General features: G+C 40.4%; 1 pseudogene; it reads right to left on the bottom strand.

The window, feature by feature from the left end:
• Window positions 1-11,129: 11,129 nt before the first annotated feature.
• Window positions 11,130-12,169, bottom strand: LOC113257495 (2-acylglycerol O-acyltransferase 1-like; annotated as a pseudogene).
• Window positions 12,170-13,199: the final 1,030 nt, after the last annotated feature.

A 13,199-nucleotide genomic window follows, 5' to 3' on the forward strand; every position in this document is an offset into this window, starting at 1 on the left:
GGAAAGCATTAGCAATAGTTGTTAAGGTGAGTAATATATAAATATATAAATATATATATATGTATATATATATGCAATTTACAAATAAAACCAATAATCATTTCAATATTTCTTAACATTCTGTGTGTAACATAGATCTTCCTTGACTTTAATGGAGCTATGTCCAGATAAACCCACTGTAAATTGAAAATATTGTAAGTCAAAAATGCACCTAATACACTTAGCCTACCACACATCATAGCTTAGCCCAGCCCACCTTAAACATACTCAGAACTCTTACATTAGCCTACAATTGGGCAAAATTACCTACTACAAAGCCCATTTTATAATAAAGGGTTGAATATCTCATGTAATGTATGAATACTGCACTGAAATGTTCGTATGGGTACAGAGTGTTTATGTAAGTGAAACAGTTGTGTACCCTCATGATCCTATGGCTGACTTGGAGCTGTGGCTGCTGCTGTCTGGCATCATAAGAGGGGATCACATTGCATACCCCTAACCTGGGAAAAGATCCAAATTCAAAATTTAAAGTATGGTTTCTACTAAACATTTTCACACCATCATAAAGTCAAACCACTGTAAGTCAAACCATTGCAAAGTGGGGGCCATTTGTATGTACAACCATGAACTGTAGGCAGAGAAGACTGACAAGAAGTGGTAGACCCACTGACTTCTTTCTTTTTTCTTTTTTTAAAGATTTTGTTTGTTTATTGAGAGAGAAAGAGAGGGAGAGCATGCAAGCAGGGGGAGGGGCAGAGGAAGAGGGAGAGAGAGAATCTCAAGCAAACTCCGAACTGAGCTTGGAGCCCAACTTGGGGACTGATCTCACAACCCTGAGATCATGACCCAAGCCAAAACCATGAGTCAGACACTCAACCAACTGATCCATCCAGGTGCCCCCTCCACTGACTTCTTTCTAATGCATTCCTGTTTATTTAAAGAGATGATGCATGAGAATTTCAATAATAAAAATGTTTTAAAAGCAGCACACATTTCATTGAGAAGCATAAGGTATAGACCAGTGGTTCTCAACAGGGAAGGAGCCATAGTCTTCTATGGCTGGGGAGACTTCAAATTATACATGTCCCAATACCCACATGCTGAGATTCTGGTAAAAACCCTTCTTTTACCCATTGAGAATAGATGCATATTGAGCCACTGTTACAAAAGGGCATATTTTAACTTTCAGATAAGTTGTTACGGGGAAAAGTTGTGAACTACTGCTATAAAAAGTGCTTTGGGAGTTGTCTACTGAGGATTCATGGGTGGGTTTAAACCGGATATTGAAGAAAGGATAGGGTTTGGATAGACCGAGAAGGTGAAGATCTTTTCAGGTATGATACTTGGTAAAGGGGCAGGAACATAACAATGAGATGTTCACTTTCCCCTGGAGCACAAGTTGATGAAGGGAGATAAGTCTGAAAGGATAGATTATGGTTAAAATGTGGAATATAAACTCCATAAAAGTAAGGGTTTTGTCTATCTTATTTACTTCTGTATGCCCAGCATCTAGAACAGTGCCTTGCACATTATAGGTCCTCATGTAGGTTGAATTAATGGGGCCTTGAATGTCAAATTAAACATTTAGGACATTATCTTCCAGCATCTAGACAGTGAAGAATAACTGACGATAGTAATGGAGATGTGATCCCAGAGTTCTAGCAAGGAATTGGGATGAAGCTACGGGAAGCTAGGAAATAGGGAGAAGGGAAAATTCAAGAACCAGCCACCCAGAAACATTCAGACAGAGGGTGAGGAGAAAGAAAATCCAGAAAAATAAAAAACATTGTTAGATAATAAATACAACAGACATAAAATACCACCTTATAATTTACAAATACTCTCTTATGCATGATAACATGTAAGACAGGCATTGCTTCTCCCATTTTACATAGAACTTCAGAGGTAGAATAATAATAAAAACATTAACAACATAGAGGTAAGAAAAGAGCCAAGCCAATCACAGAAACTAAAAGTAAGATTAAGAATAACAGGTTAGTGGGGTGCGCCTGGGTGGCTCAGTAGGCTGAGCGTCCAACTCTTGGTTTAGGCTCAGACCATGATCTCAGGGTAGTGGGACTGAGCTCCACGTCAGGCTCTGCACTCAGAAGGCAGTCTGCTTCAGATTTCTCTCCTCTCCCTTTGCCCCTCCCCCCACTCATCTGTGCGCTCTCTCTCTCTCTCTCCTTCTCTCTCTCTTTAAAATAAATCTTGAAGAAAGAAAAGAATAACAGGTTAGGGGTGCCTAGCTGGCTCAGTCAGTACAGCATGTGACTCTCAACCTCGGGGTCATGAATTCAAGCCCCACGTTGGGTACAGAGCTTACTTAAAAAAAGAAAATCAACTGTATTTAACCAAAAAAATTTAAAAAAGAAGAAGGAGGAGGAGGAGGAGAAGGAGAATGGTTAATCAGTCTGGATCCAGGGGCGCCTGGGTGGCTCAGTCGTTAAGCGTCTGCCTTCAGCTCAGGGCATGATCCTGGCGTTATGGGATCGAGCCCCACATCGGGCTCCTCCACTGGGAGCCTGCTTCTTCCTCTCCCACTCCCCCTGCTTGTGTTCCCTCTCTCTGGCTGTCTCTCTCTCTCTCTCTCTCTCTCTTTATAAAATTTAAAAAAAAAAAAAAGAAAAATCAGTCTGGGTCCAATCAGGAAACAGAAAACACAGACTACTTTGAACAAAGGAGGTTTTATATAAAGAATTATTAAACTAGAATAGGAGAGTAATTTTAAAAGATGTAAAGAGAACTCTAGAGGGTATCTAGGCTGATGGAGAGTGCCCAAAGAAGGGAAAACTTGGAGGAGGGCCCATTCCCCAAGGGTGGAGTTTAGACCTCATTAAGGAAAGTACGGTAGCCACCCATGGGATGGCAGGGAAGTTTGCTGGGTTACCTGAGCCAAAGCTGGTCCACAGTCACCGGGCTGCAGGCAACACCCTCCAGGGCACAGATGAACCAAGGCTGGTTGGATAGTGCACAGAGAGAGTCCAGGTGTCACTGCTGACAGGAGGTCTGGAACAATACAGTGTCCCGTTAAGAAGAGTTGTGGTGAAGTGGTCAACTGGGCCTGGGCCTGGCTACAAGGTCACCAGGGGACGGTGTGTGGCTGGTGCAGAATGTCTCTGGATATCCCCCTTCACACAACATTGATGCACCTTTCAGCGGGAGTTAATAAAGCAAAACACAGCACACCGACACCACAAACATCCTTCCTCCTGCAATGCCTCTCCCATACCCTCTGCTAGTTTAGTGCTCACCATAATGAAAACATGCTATAAAGAGCAGTCCATTGGGGTGCCTGGGTGGCACAGCTGGTTAAGCCTCTGACTCTTGACTTTGGCTCAGGTCATGATTTCAGGGTGGTGAGAGCAAGCCCCAAGTTGGCTCCGTGCTGGGGTGGAGCCTGCTTAAGATTCTCTCTCTCCCTCTCCCTTTGCCCCTCCCCCTTCCCTGCGCTTGTGTACGTGTGTTCTCTCTCTCTCTCTCTCAAAAAAAGAAACCAATCCATTCTCACAAAGTAGATACAGGAGCTGAAAAGAAATAAACTGATAACTGGCACCATGGATGACTCAACATTTTCAAGAGTGCCTGAATATGACTTAGCTGTTCTAGCTTAGTGAGGATTAAGAGGGAGTGGGGGGGGATGGAGTAGGGTAGGTAGCTGAAGGTTGACATAGCAATCCTTTCTAACTCCAAAACCCACAAATTTTCCACTGACATCCTTACCTTCCAGTTGGAAGTCAGAACAACTGAATTAGGATCAGGCACTTACTCTGTCATTTTACTTGGCCATTTTGAATCAGTTTCTTCAACTATAAACTAGGGATTATAATAACCACCGTTCCCTCCCTCCTTGTTATTGGAGAGAGCAATGAGATGATGTATGCGAGAATACTGTGTATATTCTGAAGGACTACATAAAACTGAAGGATTGCTAATAAAGCAATGATCCACGCCGTGTTATTCTTTTAAATCTTCAGTGTTAGGGCCCAAGAAGGCTCAAAGGAGGAAGGTCTTGGTGTTCAAAAGCATCTCTTTTTGGCATACGCTTTGGCAGATTATTTCCACTTGGATCCTTCTTTAGTGACTATGAGCCCATTCAAAAGCAAGATAAAGAAGCACCTGTGGAATCTTCCAGTCTTGGCTGAGGATCCTAGACATGGTGTTCCTTTACAAGGTCACTGTCTACAATTCCACTGGCCTATAGAGTATGAGGTTTCTACATTACTGCCTGAGCTAATGCAAGTTTTTCAATATCAAGCTGCCTTTAAGTATCTTCCACAAAGTTTAGGGTATAAGATTGAAGGTTGGAGATTACTTCAAAAATCTCAAAGAAGACCCAGACAGTTAAGAGCTATCTCAATCACAACAATGGAGTCAACTGAAATATCAACAAAATTAAGCAAGCTTTTCTCTGTTTCATTACCCACCTTAGTGACTCACTGGATCCCTAAAGATGACGCATCAATTCCTAGCTTATTTGCTGCCTTAAGACAGTTCGCTCCTAACCCTGATCCTGACCTTATTCCAAATACTCTAAGGTGTGTGAAGATACAGTGGTATCACAAAGTTTATTAAAGGAGATGCCCTTGACAACAAACCTAGAATACTCTTTTGCTTTCTTTCTTTCTTTTTTTTTTTAAGATTTTATTTATTTATTTGAGACAGAGAGCACAAGCAGGGACAGTGGGAGAAGCAAGCTCTCCGCTAAGTAGGGATCCCAACTCGGGGCTCCATCCCTGGACCCTGGGATCACGACCTGAGCCAAAGGCAGACGCTTAACCGACTGAGCCACCCAGACGCCCCTCTTTGGCTTTCCTGAGGGCATTCCTTCTATGGTATTAACAGCTACTTCATTCATAAATGTTGACTTCCTTCAGAGTAGAACTTCTATAGTATCAATGTTCTTAGAAAAACAAGACTCTACAGAATGGGAAATACAGGAACACACTCTAATCCACAGAACAAAAATACAAAAGCCTCCTGTATTATCTGACCTTGTCTCAGAATCAATTAGTCAAGCTTGGCATTCACAAGACTTCCTTGCCTTATCCAAGAAATCTCATTTTCTTGGGTCGCCTATCTCTGAGGAAGTAATACAGAATATAGCCACACCTCCAGAAGGGCTATCTTCAATGACAACATTTCTCAGCCACTGGAGTGGCTCTGTTCCAGTCTACCTGGAGAGATCTGTACAGTCACCTTGCAGTTTCTTGACAGCTTCAGAATCAGCAAGGGAGACGTTGGCAGCCTCCCATTTCCCCCTTGACTTCAGCCAGTTGCACCTGTCAAGTCAGCTAAAGCAAAAATCATCTTCATGAGCATAAGCATATGTCAGAGACTCCTACAGTTTCTTAACAGATTCATTCATTCCTCATTCCTACAGAAACAATTTTACCTCTTGGCACGAGCATAAGTACAAAATTTGTGTGAGATAGTACATCTGACTCAACATGTGATATGATTATGAAAACTCAATCTTGTTCTAAGAAGACCTCATCATTTACTCAGTTATGTGATTTATGTGATTCCTTCCTTTCTGAGTTTCCCAAATTCCAAATTCCTCTAGGCTACCAGAAACTACGGGCTCAAAGATTATAATACACTTTCTTACTGACTGGTACTCAGTCATAGAACATTCAGCTTTCAGCAAATTCTTAAGAACTAGCAAACCTTTTCCAGGCAACACATTGTTTAACCCGGAATCTACTGAAATGGTGATAAGTCACCCACGTAACTCCCAAAACATATTCACAATATGGGACTATAATGTTAACAGTATACAAGGAAAGATGATGGTAGTTGCTTACTTTTCTCTTTGCTCTATTTTTCAGTGAATCCTTATAGTAATGAGCAGTAACAAGCAAATGTTCATTAAAATATTAAGATTAAAATACCTAAGTGTTCACTGAAATTTTAAGTTTAAATTTTTAAGTTTAAATTTTAAGATTAGGGGCGCCTGGGTGGCACAGCGGTTAAGCGTCTGCCTTCGGCTCAGGGCGTGATCCCGGCGTTATGGGATCGAGCCCCACATCAGGCTCTTCTGCTATGAGCCTGCTTCTTCCTCTCCCACTCCCCTGCTTGTGTTCCCTCTCTCGCTGTCTGTCTCTATCTCTGTCGAATAAATAAATAAAATCTTAAAAAATAAATAAATAAATAAATAAATAAATAAATAAATTTTAAGATTAAAATACCTAAATGTTCACTGAAATTTTGAGTTTTTTAATTTCCTTTTCTATATATTTTCTGTATTTTCCAATACTTCTACAAGGAACAGTGACTTTTAAGAGGAAAGAAATACAAAATATACTATGCAAGAAAAGTCAACAAGAAAATACAGTACCATCTTATGCCCTGTACACATTAAATACAATATTCAGCTATATCAAAGGTTCACAATTTGTTAAGGAACTTCAAGCTATCACTTAGACCATGTTCTGTCTAGTTACTATTATTCCTAAATTATCTGAGAAAGACATTAATCATCTGTTGCACCCTTATGCTTGCTAACAAACTCAGTTTCTATTGGTAAAGTTAAGACCATCTTTTTAAATGTAGCTTCTGTCTCATGATAAACTGTAAATACCCGCAGTACTGTAATTAAGAATTCAGTTTCTACGGTCAGACTAGAGTTTGAAATCTAGCTCTATAATATACTATGTGTGTGACTTTGGATAGTTACTTAATTTTATTATTTCTCTTTCATCATGTATACAATGAGGATAACAGTTATCCCAATATATTTGTTGTGAAGATAAAATGAAATACGCACTTAGCAAAATGCCTGGTATATGGTGAATGTTTATGAAATACAAGCTGTTATCCCTGCTCATCCTCTCTTCTCTGAACTAGATAACCCATATCAGAATGATTTTCTTAGCACTTGTTTCATATGGAAATATACTCGTATGGTAACTTTCACGGAAAATTTCACAGGGGGATTTCCTATCTTCGAATTTAACATCTAAATTAAATAGATGCTCACCATTCTATCTAGAGTCACTACAGAATTTCCAGAAACATTATTTAGACAAGGTGCAACGAGTTTGTTTTTCAATAAATATGAATTGCTTCAAGCAAGAAAGATTCTGGCATGTGCATTCTGAATCTCAGAAACCCAAGGACATGTCACACACGGGTAAGCATTTCTATCACCAAGGATTGGTAAGGCTAATAGAACCTGAGCCTGTTTGAAGCTCATCTCCCTAGGAGTCAGAACATATACTGTTAATCAGTGAAATATGCAACAGTGCTCAGGTTTCACTTTTAGAAAGTTTTTGGGGGCACCTGGGTGGCTCAGCCAGTTAAGCATCCATTTCTTGATTTCAGCTCAATTCATGATCTTAGGGTCCTGAGATCAAGCCCCAGGTGGGGCTCCATGCTGGGTGTGGAGCTTGCTTAAGATTCTCTCTCTCCCTCTGCCTCTGCCCCCCTCACCGCCGCTCGCATGCACATACATGTGCGTGCACACACACTTTCTCTCTCTCCAAAAAAAATAAAATAAAAAATAAAAATAAATTAAAAATTTTTTTTTGTTCATCAGGTGACTGCCCCGTTCTGCCTTCTAGATTCATTGTTCTTTGTCTGGTAGTATGACATTCTTCATCTTGCCAACTTAGTGTTACCCACAGAATCTAAAGGCCCTGCCCTTGTTATTTCACAGCATATTCCCATTTCTGTGATAATCAGTCACCTCATCTTCCTTCTCAGACAATACCACACCATATCTATGCTGAGCTTGAGTTGTTTTCCAGCCTCCTTGAAATTAAATGTCTTAATTCAAATTGGAGCACCAGTTCATTTCTACATCTTTGTTCAACTATATGACTATAATATCCTGAACTTTAAAAACATTTCCCTGTTGAACTCTTAAACACACACACACACACACACACACAGTTTAGCAATTTGGGCCCATAACCTCCAACACAGGAACCAAGGTTATTTGATGAGCTAATTTCAAGATTTTTTTCCTACTATAATTTAAGGTTGAAAGGATTAGGAAATTTGGTAACTAACAAATTCCATGAATATGTCAAAGCAGCATCAAGCCAAAATGCAAAATCCACCAACTTATCATGAAGGAAGATTAAGAAGGGAAGAAGAGGGAAGAGAAGAGGGAGAAAGAACATGGAAGAGGAAGGCAGACAGGGCTTGAGATGGATGAAGGACTCTTGAGTAGATAGAGGAAGTGTTGCAAATTAAAGGTAAAAACAGTGAAAAAAGTCAGTCCCTTTCACTCCTCTCTGGGGCTACTTACATGGTGCACAAAACCAGGAAGGCCTACTAAGGCAAATATATGTCTAGTAAGTATCAGTAGATGTCATCCCACTTTCCTATAAAAAGCAGGTCAAAAAGTGAATATGGGGGAAACAAGTCAACCATCAAGACATCCTTCGACATTCAAAAGAAGAGTGGTATTTGTTGATATTTGTTGAAATTTGTTTCTTGTTTGCTACTTCTAGGTCAGACCAGCATTTCCAACTGTTGTTAATCCAATTCAATTGATAACAGCAACTATTGGGCACAGACTTCATTTCCCAATCCCTCATGACACATTGTATGATCAGGCAACTCGGCTCACTTGACCCTTGAAATAAAATCAGTAAATGAATATCCTTCAGCCCCAGAGAGCTGGCTGCAATTTAATGCAACTCATCAAATACTATATGGATATCCCCTAGAATTGGATTTTCAGTATTCCCCTCAGGATTTATTCTTTGTGCCACAGATTCTGGGGGCCCAGCTGTTCAGATGCTTTTGACCATTGCACTGAGGCTGTCCAGAAGTACTCCTTGCCACAGTTAAACACTCTGCACACACACACACAAAACTAGTTTCTACTCATTTGTTAAGCAAAGACAGAGGATTGGTTTGTTTTTTGCTAAACTCACAGACTACCTAAATTCCACTAACCCTGAACAAGTTGTATTAACTACCCTGAGACAGGGTCTGCTATTAGCTCCTGGTATAACAGCGCTTTATATTTACTCAATGGCAGTTCTCAGAAACCATGTCCTAACAGGAAAGTCCAGGAAGTGATGTTTAACCTAAGGAGGCCTGATGGAAATGTCCATCCAAACTTTACATATGCTATGTTATCAAAATACAAAATTGGCACAATTGAGAACATCACATAGAGTGGAATCTGCCTTATTCTGGAGCCAGACAATGGGTCATTAATTGAAAACAGCATGCTTGCCTCATCTAGCATGGAAAATAGCCCCTGGATTAGAAATCTTTTTCTGTCTCTGTTGGTAAGTATATGTATATTGATTATGGTAGCAACAAGTGTAGCTTACCATTCCTGTAAGAAATATAAGACTTTTCTTAATTCTCAGTCCCTAGTGTTTCAAGGGAGAAATTCAGCAAATAATACTGACTAAGAAATGTACGTATCCAAGTCCTGAAATCCACCTATCCTAGAGTGTGAAGCTCTGCCTTCACCACAGTTACGGAGAGGGGTACCATTGTCTTCTCAACATCAACCTTACAGAGAAAATGTAATCCCTGCCACAGAAACAAGAGCCACCATTCTCCCAGCCTCCAAAATATCAGCTCCTGTTCCATGATGAAATGGATCTAACTAACCCAAAGAAAAATACGTAATGCTATCAGAAATCCATGTGCATCAATAACCGCATAAGAAACACAGCTAAGTGATCTAGAAATTTGGTAAAATAAACAACTGATGAATCAAATTGTCAGAAAACGAGCAATAATTTATCCTCTGTGTTAATCATATTAACACACTACCGGTTAATTATAATCACTTATTTCCCCTTGGAAGCTTGGATGGTCAATATAAATTTCTCTCATCCAGGCCACCACTACCATCAACAAATCATGTAATGACTCATCAGTTATGGAAAGAAATTGCCCCATAGGCAACAGCATCTCCAGATGTGGAAAATGCCATCAACTGCCAGTCCAAGTTATTCATTACGAGCTTCAGCACGAAGACAACAAATAATTTAACATTAAATAATAAATTCTATAATAAGTTAAAGTTCTACTATACATGAGCAAAGAATTATTGAATCTTTACTTCTCCATTGTATTTTTACCTTTAGATTGTTAACAAACTCACCCTACTGATTTTAAGACTACCAAAAAACAACAAACCTCCCCTCAATTCTGCTCTCTTATCAAGCTACCATAACAGGCAAGGATACTTTTGTTATGGTGCTTCTGATTGCTGACCACACTTAACATCTACTTTAAACTTCATTCAAGTGACATTTTAATAGCTGCAACGTAGTTTCTACTTTCACCATTCCACGGAGATAGTTTTTGGAAGCAATTATCAGTATCTTGGTTGGCATATCCTTTGGTGGGCCTTATCTTAGAACTTAGTCTTCCGAACATCTCTACAGGTCCTATAACACTTCTTTATTTTTCCTTCTCTTCTACCCTTCATTTCATTAAAGACTTGATTGATTGATTTACAAGAGAGAGCATGTGCCGGGGGGTGCAAGGCAGAGAGGGAGAGAATCTCAAACAGACTCCCTGCTGAGTGCCCGACTTGGGGCACCACTCAGGGCTCAACATGGGAGGCTCCACACGAGCTCCACAAGGGCTGAATCCTAAGGCCCATGAGATCATGACCTGTGGTGAAACCATAAGCCTGGCACGTAACTGACTGAGCCACCCAGGCCCCCCTTTTTTACCCCTTTAAACATGACTCCCAATGACCATCCTTGAAGGTGTTAAGTACATAAATATAATGTGACATCAGTTTTGAAATAGAACAATATTTTCTCTCTCCCTTTAATATTCTAATCTAAATAGGTATGTTATTACCCTCATTTCTTACTAAGAACGAAATTACAGGGGCATTTTAACTCAATATCACTTTTTCTCCTTTAGAGCTTTTCATTTTCAATTGATTCAGAGCAACCATGGAATTAATTTAAAATGCTACAAATGGAACACTTTTTTTTTTTTTTTACAAAAAACAAACCTGCTGTATTTTTATTTCCTATGCATACATATCAATGTCTGTCACCATAAATAATACTTTACAGTTGCAAATTTGATTCCAGAGTCAAAGAAAAAAAATCCTTATTTAAAATATGTATCCTCCAGTGGGATATTCTCTTATCCTCTCGTGTCTTCTAAGAGTATAGTTATTTAAAAATGAGAGTTTTGTGCTCGGGAATACCGTACTCCCTTTCGTGTGCCTCCAGTAATTTCCTTGGCTCTTTCATATAGGTCTGATGCTCCAGGCTTGGTGCAGAGTCTGATGGACAGGGATTGGGCAGCCAACAACAGTGTGGATAAGATTCCTATAGGGCATCAGGCCAAAATTGTATTGAAAAATTCCTCCGGCATGGAACAGCAGCAAAGCAAACCCCATGATTTTCTGTAGCTTCTCCTGCACAGTTCGAAGCCATGAGCCTTCAGGTTGTTAACTTGTTTAAACAGTTCATTTTCTCCAAAAGAAAACACTGGGACCAAGGAGGCACCATGAGTCAAAGCAATTTTAACAAATCCTTTCTGCTGGCAGATGAACAGAGTGAATTTTCCAGGATAGGCATCCAGTGATTCTTCTGCACTCCCAAGAATAATGATTGAAATGTTTCCACCTCCTTCCTTGCTCAGCACACGGGACACACTTTTCTTAGAAACTGAGACCGACTCACTAGTCATCAGATATTCTCGAAAGAGAGGACAGTGGATCCCAAAATGGGTGCACATGAAGATTTGTGGTGAAGCCAGGCAACAGCTCAAAGTCCGAATAATTTGTACAAAAATTTCCAAAGGCTCCAGCCACAAGCACTCCATGGGGGTGAAACCCAAATATATAGTTGTGACTTGGATCCAAGTTCCAAGTTTTGATGAGGTGAACTGGAAAATAGTCCTTAAAATACCTCCAAACGGCCCAGCTTCTGACCCAGTTGGATCTCCAGCCTCCTTGCTCCGGGGTATGCCAAAATAAAGCCATCTTATAGAGAGGAACCAATAGTTGTGTGTCACGGTGATTCCAATGCATATCTCTGCGAGCCCCGGGAAGGACCCTTTGCAGCACCGCGGCCATCAGCAGCCGCTCCGCCAGCGGGATGTTGAGAGGCGCAAACACGACCTTTAGGGTCCGGCCAGGGAGAAGACTGCGCCAACTGCCAGCGTCTGGAACCTGGTTGCTCCGCGGCGCCTGGGAGGGGCGCATGGCCGGATCCCGGCCCTGTGCTGGACGCCCTCGGTCAGCCACAAATGGAACACTTCTAAGCAGACACTAAATTAAGTTCGCACCTTTCACTAGGAAGAACTTGTTTCAGTATACACAACTTTCTACATTTATAGTTTCTACTGAATATTCAGACAGGATAGACATATATACTGAACCATATGAAATTGCCAATATTCAATTATGTTTTGCACATAAAAATGTCAATTTCATATGGTTCAGTCAAATGTGTTCATTTTAATTATGGAAATAGAGATCTCAATGAAATCAAATTTGAAAAGTATAAATTCAGATCCCAGAGTTTCCAAATCTCTACAATAATATGGAAATTTCTAGATTTGCTCACATTAGCAGCATGTCCATAACAAAATTAGCATCTGGACACTTTTGTCCTTTACATAGGTGTAATTGTACTGCTGACTAATTGAAATATGCCCGTGTGAGGTGCATCGGGGTGGCTCAGATGGTTAAGCAGACGCTTAACGACTGAGCCACCCAGGTGCCCCTAAATTTATTTATTTTATTAACATATAATTATTATTTGTTTCAGGAGTACAGGTCTGTGGTTCATCAGTCTTACACAATTCACAGCACTCACCGTAGCACATACCCTCCCCAATGTCCATCATGCAGCTACCCCATCCATCTCTCCTACCCCTCTCCACAACCCTGTTTGTTTCCTGAGATTAGGAGTCTCTTATGGTTTGTGTCCCTCTCTAGTTTCATCTTGTTGCATTTTTTCCTCTCTTCCCCTATGATCCTCTGTCTTGTTTCTCAAATTCCACATATCAGTGAGATCACATGGTAATTTTCTTTCTCTGATGGACTTATTTTGCTTACCATAACACCCTCTAGTTCCAATCACGTCCATCATTGCAAATGGCAAGATTTCATTTTTGATGGCTGCATAATATTCCATTGTAAATATATACCACATCTTCTTTATCCATTTATCTGTCGATGGACATCTGGGCTCTTTCCATAGTTTGGCTATTGTGGACATTGCTGCTAT

Source organism: Ursus arctos, unplaced genomic scaffold (assembly GCF_023065955.2).
Source record: "Ursus arctos isolate Adak ecotype North America unplaced genomic scaffold, UrsArc2.0 scaffold_26, whole genome shotgun sequence".
Taxonomy (NCBI): Eukaryota; Metazoa; Chordata; class Mammalia; order Carnivora; family Ursidae; genus Ursus; species Ursus arctos.